Source organism: Dermacentor variabilis, chromosome 3 (assembly GCF_050947875.1).
Source record: "Dermacentor variabilis isolate Ectoservices chromosome 3, ASM5094787v1, whole genome shotgun sequence".
Taxonomy (NCBI): Eukaryota; Metazoa; Arthropoda; class Arachnida; order Ixodida; family Ixodidae; genus Dermacentor; species Dermacentor variabilis.
Window position 1 is genome coordinate 123898468 of NC_134570.1, and position 9458 is coordinate 123907925.

The window sequence follows — 9458 nt, forward strand, 5'->3', positions numbered from 1 at the left end:
AGACTTTCTTTCTAGAAATGAATAACACGATCTTTACGAAAGGGAAAGCTGTATCGCTAATTTCACAGTAAATAAAAAGAAATATCGCGGTTGTTGTGAAACTGTGAAGCGACCGGAATTTCTCAGTTAATAACTACATCGTGATAACAGCATTCATAGTAGCCACGAAGATGGATAGGCTACGTTTGTCCTAGGACAGGAAAAATATACACTTTAGAAAGCTCATACCTCCCAGTGGTGCCGAATTCTTCTGGTCCTTGCCAGCAGGATCTTCAGAAGCAGCCACTTCCGAAGATCGAAGCTACGACGCTTTAGAGCTCGAAGCTTCTCCACGGCCAGCCGCTCGACATCGTTGACGTTCAGCGCCATGGTAGCCAAGACAGTACCTGCGATAAAAAGCACACGAGCACTTTCAGTGGTACACACAAAGCAAACAAACGAAGAGCACCATGGGCATCCACGGAATGAAAAAAAACTAGCGCTGGGATCGGTGCGTACTCACCCCCTTACCCAATGAGAAAGGGCAATGAGTTGAGGGAAAAACTCGCCCCACGTTTTCAATGCGAAACTTTCTTTGCCTCTTCCTTCGTCTTTCCCTCTGCTGCTGTCAGGCTCGCCTCTTCGAGAGAAGGGAGCGGGATTGCCCATGCGTGTGCATACATGACAGGAATGAGTCAGAGAGGAAAGGCTACGCTAGAAAGTCGCTTTCACCCCACTGAATCTAATGTGCACAACGCCCTTTGGAGCTCCTTGGCCGTCGCCACATTAGCCTCTTGACAGCTATAATTGTCCGTGACTGTCCTCAGGAACATTGCAGAAAGAGCAGCGCTTCCCTTTCTAGAAAGGCGCGAGTCCAGAGAAGACCTAGGTAGAACTGTAGGAAGGTGGGAGGAGAAGACGCAGTTCCTATACAATAGTCGGGGGGGGGGGTGACATGAGAAGGTAAAACAACGGTGGTTTCAGGGAAATTGAATAAGCTCACGTTCATAGTGCAGTAGGGTATGTTGCAACTATTCCTGAAAAGAAACGCAGTGCAGACATGTCAAGCGGAAAAGGCAGTGATTACAGTGACAGGGCCCAGCACTTTAACATCTGGACTGCAGTGACGGGGCCCCGGCTGTATTAAGCTTCATTATCTTATGCTCCAATAAACTAAACATATTACCATGCGGGTTTATGCGCGAGCATAAAACAGCTGTTATTATAGCGCAATCTTCCTTTCCCTGTATCCATATTTCTGTCATCATCATGTTCTACCAGAAGGACTTCCGCTGGAAATTATATGGCAAAAGACCACTTGAATAATTTCGAGTAAGACATGGAAGAACATAGCATCCAAAATAAAGGAAGCAAAATTTCGCCAAAGCACTAAGATCATATTTAGTAGGTGTGAACCCCATCGATTTGATTACTGTATTCTTCCTTGGCGTTCTGTTCCTTGCGGTTTCATAATGTAAGTAGTGACATCTGTGACAAATCGCCAGTCTACGCCATCGAGCTGATAACCCGCCATTATGAAAACATTCCGCGTAGGCTTCCGTGCAACTTAAGGATTTCTTTTTAGAAATGCATAAATACGAGCTTCACGAAAGGAAAGGCTGAACCGGCGATTGCAATAGTAAAAAAAACAAACAAACAAGAAAGCTATCGCGGTTGTTCACAAAACATGAAGCGACCGGTACTTCTCACTTATTAGATACGTCACGATTACGGTATTCACGCTAGCCAGAGAGATATCGTGGCTACGTTTTACCTTGCAAGGGAAATATCTACATGCTAGCAAATTAATTAGCTCCCAGTGGTGCCGGATTCCCCGGGTCGTTGCCAGCAGGATCTTTGTCCGCGTCCTTTGGAAGTAGCAGCAACTAGCCGACCTCGCAACATATATGTGTATAACAATGGTTTGATGAATGTGTTGTAGCACACATCTGTGGCAAATCGCTAGTATACACCAGGGTGCTGATAACCCGCCACCACTTTCAGCACCACCATTGTGAAAACATTTCGCGTACGCTTCCGTGCAAATTAAGAATTTCTTTCTAGAAATGAATAAACAGGAGCTTTACGAAAGGGAAAGCTGAATCGCTAATTTCACAGTAATTAAAAAAATATCGCGCTTGTTGTGAAACTGTGAAGCGACAGTAATTTCTGAGTTATTATCGACATCGTGATAACAGCATTCATAGTAGCCACGGAGATGGATAGTCTACGTTTGACCTAGGACAAGAAAATTATACACGTTAGAAAGCTCATACCTCCCAGTTGTGAGGAATTCTTCTAGTCCTTGCCAGCAGGATCGTGAGAAGCAGCCACTTCCGAAGATCGAAGCTGTGACGCGCGAGAGCTCGAAGCTTCTCCACAGCCAGCCGCTCGACATCGTTGACGTTCAGCGCCATGGTAGCCAAGACAGTACCTGCGATAAAAAGCACACGAGCACTTTCAGTGGTACTCCAAAGCAAATAACCGAAGAGCACCATGGGCAGCCACGGAATGAAAAAAACTAGCGCTGGGATCGGTGCGTACTGACCCCCTTACCCAATGAGAAAGGGCAATGAGTTGAGGGGAAAACTCGCACCTCGTTTTTAATGCGAAACTTTCTTTGCCTCTTCCTTCGTCTTACCCTCTGCTGGTGTCAGGCACGCCGCGTCGGGCAGGGAGATTCTCCTTGCACGTGCATACATGACAGGAATGAGTCAGAGAGGAAAGGCGACGCTAAATGTCGTTTTCACCCCACCGAATCGAATGTGCACAATGCCCTTTGGAGCTCCTTGGCCGTCGCCACAGTAGCCTCTTGACAGCTATAATTATCCGTGACTCTCCTCAGGAACATTGCAGAAACAGCAGCGCTTCCCTTTCTACTAAGGCGCGAGTCCAGAGGGGACCTAGGTAGAACTGTAGGAAGGTGGGAGGAGAAGACGCAGTTCCTATACAATTGTAAGGGGGGGGGGTGACTTGAGAAAGCAAAACGACGGTGCTTTCGGCGAAATTGAATAAACTCACGTTCAAGGTGCGGTAGAGCATGTAGAACTATTTCTGAAAATAAACGCAGTGCAGATATGTCAAGCGGAAAAAGCAGTGATTAGAGGGAGAGGGCCCAGCACTTTCACATCTGGACTGCAGTGACGGGGCCTGGCTGTAATGAAGCTACATTAGACAGTTTTAGTTTAGCGTACGCAACTATAGCGTACGCTATACGCTATCTTATAGCGTACGCTAAGCAGCGAACGCTCATGACAGCTTTAGTTGGACGTTCCGCAAAGTCGGCTGAATAGAGGCGCATAATGCGCGAATGGCGTGTTTGAGCGTGGTTTGCAGTGCCATCTGACGTCGCCAAAAACAATTACGTTTTTTTAATCGAGCCAAGCCAAGCGATACCATAGCCGAAAGCAGCACGTTCGCGAGTTTACTGGCCTTGTTCGCAGCGTGCGGCTTCTTGTATTGCGATCTCTGTGCTCTGCACTACGAATAGCTCTAGGTATGCCGAGAAGTATTCTTAGTGATCATCGCCTCCTGTCTGCGCTAACGTGGACGGAGATCGACGACCTAAGGATGGCGCGTGTTCAGCAACGGCATCTGAAAGGGGACCACTCCATAGACGAGCTGGAAAATGAAATTAGGCGCAGCCGCGAGTCAGAGCTGCTGAGGTACCGTTCGCGTCATGGGCTGCTGGATATTAGAAAAGTCGAACAATCTTTGTTTCGACAGCAGTTTCGATTTGACAAGGACGATATTCCGGAACTGCTATCTGCGCTGAGAGTGCCTGAAGAGATCGTCAGCGCTCAGAATGTTAAGGTATCTGGCTTTGAAGCCTTGTGCATCACATTGCGCCGGCTGTCGTATCCCATCCGATGGTGCGATTTGGAGGCTATTTTTGGGCGGCATTTATCTGTAATGTCTAGTGTAAGGTCACAGGTGATCAGTCACATTACAGCAACCTTTGGCTACCTGTTGAGCGATTGCAACAATCACCACTGGCTTTCTCGTGCTTCGCTCAAGGATTTTTCGAATGTAAGTACCACGCAGCTCAAGTTCTTATTCAAGCAGTGTTGATTTTTGTGCCTCTACCCATCACAACATAAAGTAGCGCTGAAGCTTATCTAATGAAGCGCTAAAATTGAAGTGTGATTGCATTATTTTCGTTATTTTCAACAACAGACAAAGAGCGTTTGCGGACATTTAATTAAAACACATTTAATAATTTGCATACTTAGCAACAAGTGCAAGGATTCATGTGTAATTGTATTAATTATTGCAGAAACGCATTTGAGTGTTGAAAGGAGCGCTGAAATGTTATAATTGCTGGGTTACATAGGATATTTCTTGGGCACTTTAGATTATCGTGCAAGTGAGCACAGCATGCATATTCTTTAGTACATTAGAGTTTGTCGTGCTAAGATTGGCGAGAACAAGGTCTTTGATGTAGAGGATACGTAGAATCTGTTCTCTTATTGGAAGTGACTAGTTATTGTGCCGGTACGTCGTTCTTTCACTGAGCGGCGATACTGAGCAAGCGTATCTGCATAGGAAGTTGTGTACAAGGTTATCTGTCAGCAAAACCCCGAGAATAAATTTCCTGGTACACGCACTGTGGTGCTTCATGCCAGTACTAATAGCTGCAGATGATTATGGGGTAAAATAGCAGCAGCAACTAACTAAACAGCCACAAATTAGATACTCTAAATGTGCTTTCTGTTTTATTAGGGGAGTAAGCTTATCGATCAGGGACTCTGAGAGCAGATTTAAAGTGATCACATGAATGTTTACATGCACCTGTGACGTGCTAAAGAAATGTCCCAAGATGGACAACCAAGAAGTATTTTTGTATTCAATTGCATACAAAGAAATTCAACAAATAATCTAATTATACTAAGAGTCAGCTGAGAATACCATCGTCATGTGGTGTGCCTTGCATTTCTTTGTAAATAACTGTGTGTGGTATACATTGCATTTGTTCATTGATGACCATTTGTAGTTTCTGATGCAATAGGAGCAGCCATACTTCAAGATTTATATTTGTGTACCTTCAGTAGAGTAGCTTGCTTATATATTTCTTTTCCCTTGCTGCAGGCCGTCAGAAGTAAAGGGGCACCACTCAATAACTGCTGGGCATTTGTGGATGGTACTGCTTGGCCCATATGTCGCCCAAAGAGAAATCAACAGGCATACTTTTCGGGGCACAAGAGGGTGCACTGTTTAAAATATCAGTCATTTATGTGCCCTAATGGAATTATATGCCAACTGGATGGGCCATACCCTGGCAGGCGGCATGATGCAGGTAAGTTGCCTTCTTGGATGCTACCGTGAGGCTGTGCACTCTTATTTTGACTCAGTAAATGTCAACAAACAATTTAGAATGTGCTCTAGTCAATGCACATTGAAATCAGCAAGATGGTGCTCCTACATAGCCATTTCAAACACACTTTGTTCTTCCTGTACTTCACAGTCCTTGATGCTTAGATGTGCCTGAAAGTATCAGTGCAGATATATTTCAGTGACAATGATGGCCGAGAGACCAGAATAGAGGACTGTTTTTTCACAGGCGAAATTAATTAAATCAGCATCCAACGAGGAATGCAAAGGGAATGACATAATTACTCACTAGTTAGAAAGAATTTCGTATATGGTTACGAGTACCGGGGACATTTATTTTAGTCGCAATGGTGAGCTCAAGAGTGGCAAAAGGAGTTGCTGTTCACATCGTCCTCTGCCTCTGTCCTTTCAACACGGCCACCAGTCGTCGTCTTCTTGCATAGGTGCAACAATGTTGTTTTGGTACATCACCTGTTATAAACGATACACTGACTTCCCAAGCAGCGATTATTAGACAAAAAAAGAAACACGATAATGTATATATACCTCATACCTATAATGTAAAATGGATGGAGTGCTCGCACAGATGTATGCCCTTGTATGAATGGTGTATGCCTCATGTATTTGACTAGCTTATTCTTATGGATACCTTTCTAAGACGCTGCAGTACTTAGCAGTAGAAGCACCCAGGCTAACACATGTGGGTTTGTTTATGTTGCTTTCATGAGGGTCACACACTTCCTTGTCTATTTTACATACAGCAGGCCTATTTTGGGAAACATTATTTAGCCGAACCGTACACGTTATGTACTGCGACAGTTATATTACCAGCAGTGCATGCTATGACACCAACGATTGTAAGTACAACAATTGGGTAGGGATTTGTGTTACTGAAATGCAAGCATGCAAACACAGACACAAGGAAGAACGAATGAGACAATGCAAGCCCTTGTTCTCAGCTGGTACATGTATAGGTTTATTTTGCATAGGTTCTTGGGCATCGTTACAGAGAATGCCTTAAAGCAGTACTGACACAAAATTTCGAAGTCAAAATAACTTGTGATGTTGATTCCTGTTGAAACACACACATCTACAGAATATTAACAGCGAATGTAGCTTAAAGCATATGTAAAAAAGCAGTTTTAAATTATGTGCACACAAAAAAACGCAATGTGCAGCACCTCACAACATACTCATCAAGAAATTGGGTTTGTAAACATCCCAGGGCATCACAACAGCACTACATCACAGGTTTGTGTTGGCCACTATGCTCCTTGTACAAGCTCTTGCTCGTCCCACGACCTAGCCCTTCATTGTTGCTCTCCCAGTCATCCTCAGTTATTAGTCATGCTTGTATGCTCTCACTGTCGCTGCAACAGTTCTTGTAGTGCCTGCTGAGGTTTGCTGCACTGACCACGAAAAAAATGCAAGAATTGAAGCACAATGTCAGCTGCATACTTGGACTAGTCCATTATAAGCAAGGCTCTAAGTAATTAACGGCCGCACGCTGAAGCAAATGAAGTCTTGTGTCGTGATAACAGGGTTCTTGGCTACTTATTGTACCAGAAAAGATGAGACATTTTTTGTGCCAGTGCTCTTTTAATGACTGCTTTCTTCACAATTTGTTCTACATTGTGATTAATGACGTACAGATGAAATCACAACTGTGCATTGGAGTTCAGTTGTTCCTTATTTATACCATAGCTACTCTTTCTTACAGGCTTACTTCAGGAAAGTGAAGCGTACGAAAAGCTTGAGAGGCTTGTCGGCAGGGAGACTTTCGTGGTGTATGGTGACCCTGCGTATCCATTGAGGCCACTTTTGATGAAACCTTATGCTGGTGCCTTCCCCACAGCTTCCGAACGGGCTTTCAATTATGGAATGAGCCAGGTCCGACAGGCAGTCGAATGGGGATTCGGTAAAAATTGTTTCTCAGTTTGCCTTCCTTGACTACAATAAAAACCAGAAACTCCTCAAACAGGAAGTTTCACAGATGTACAAGGAAGCAACAATCCTTACTAACTGCCACACTTGCATGTACGGCAGTCAGGTTTCATCTTATTTTGGTTTGCACCCTCCTGACCTGGTGTCATACCTAAGGCTGCCTGCATGAACTGTGAGCACCGCCTAGTTCTTTCCTAGCAGAATTTCAATTCTAATTACCGTATTTATTCGAACACAGGTCAGCGGTTTTTTTTCTCGGTAATGTTATGCAATATGACCTTTCAACCTATATTCATGAACAAAAAATCTTGACCTTCATTCATGAACAAAAGCAATAGTACCAAGCTAGCGAATTTTCTTCGTGTATGCTGTTAAGTGGGTCTGCAGAATATCTTGACTTGCTTTACTGGCAGTTCTGACGAGTATTTAGTTTGTGGTGTCGACTAGCAAGATTCAGTAGCTGAGCTTACAGTAAATAAGGGTATGTTCATTCTAAGGTTTTGCTTTAGCTAAAAGTATGGGGTATCATATTGACTTCCATATACAGGGGTCAACTTATAGTCCATGCTAGACCTATATTTCAGTAAATGCGGTAGTACTAGGCCATTGCTCAACTGTTTTCCCCTTCCTACATTCTATAGAAGTGTCATGTTTGCTTTGTGTCTACTGCAGTGTGTTATTTTGCATTTATTTCTTTATTCTTTGAACATGTGCATGGTTCAATGTAGTGCAATGGCAACATATTGTTCTGTTTAATTCTTGCTTTTAAGTGAAGACCATTTGTTGCGTTCAGTGCCTTTCATTCCATACTGCAGTGCTTTTTTATATTACTACTAGGTTTTTGCTTCCCTGTTTTACCTTTACTGTATTTTATAGGCGCCTCAAGTTTGCTTTGTCTGTACTGCAGTGTATTACTTTGCATTTATTTCTTTATTCCTTGAACATGTGCATGGTTCAGTTCAGTGCAATAGCTGTCGCGTCATAAAGACCTGAGCCCTAGTCCAAACACTATCTTTTTATTTTATCGCTCGTACCATTTCTTTTTTTCTTTCTCTTCTCTTCTCACCGTCGCTGTCTTTCTGCAATGATCTCCACAATCATGCTCGCCAATGTCATCTTTTATCTCGGCGGCACCCCATTACGAGATAAACAGTTGGAACAGTTTCAAAGAAAAGCTCAGGGAACTGTTTGGCGACCCCATTGGGCGCAAGGCTGCCGCGAGAAAGGCTCTTGCGTCTCGTGTTCAGACATCTGCAGAGCCGTACGTTTCACACATCCTCGAAGTCTTGGCTCTCTGCCGCAAAGCTGACGATACGATGTCTGAAGCAGATAAAGTGTCGCATGTGCTAAAAGGCATCGCCGACGATGCTTTCAATTTGCTTGTTTTCGGCCACGTTTCGACTATCGACGCCATCATCAAAGAATGCCGTCACCTTGAACAAGCTAAGAGCCACCGTATCACACATCACATCACGCGGCTACCCAACACTGCTGCTACGTCGACATGTGAGGGTCGACCGCGTCAGACCACCCCGTGACGACGTAACCCGTATTGTTCGCCGCGAGCTCGAGGCCGTTTGTTTGCCAGCTTTCTCCGCGATGCCTCCCGATCCACCAACAACCACAATTGCGCTCATTCAGGCCGTTGTCAGGCAGGAATTCGAGAACATGGGTCTCAACTCCGTGTGTTCGTCGTCTCCACCCTCGGTTCCCCAGTTCTCTGGCAGCCCTCCTCGTCCCCAGAAGTCCTTTTCTGCCACATCTCACCGCAACCCTTCCGAATGGCGTACCCATGATGACAGACCGATCTGCTTCCACTGCTGTCGCATCGGCCACGTCGCTCGTCACTGCCGCAACCGATGGCCACCACCTCCTCGGATATACACCGCTGCTCATTCCCGCCCCTTTGGACCTTCTGTTCCCTATGCCATCCGCCGTGAACCCATTGCCGCTGATGCTCCTGCCCCGAACCTTGGCTACAGCCGCTCTCCCTCACCTCGACGGCATCAGTCTCGTTCGCCCTAACCCCGTCGCTTCTCTCCGTCGCCTCCCGGATCCAGCCGGAAAACTAGGCACTGCAGCTTCTGTAGGTGAACCTGCTTTGTCCACCCTGCCCTCAAATCCTCTGCTCAGGTTAAACACGAACCAAAACTTTCTTGACGTTGATGGCTATCCTGTCACCGCACTCATCGATACAGGTGCAC

General features: G+C 45.1%; 1 pseudogene; it reads left to right on the forward strand.

Annotated features, from left to right (window-relative positions):
- Positions 1-3549: 3549 nt before the first annotated feature.
- Positions 3550-7423, forward strand: LOC142574726 (uncharacterized; annotated as a pseudogene).
- Positions 7424-9458: the final 2035 nt, after the last annotated feature.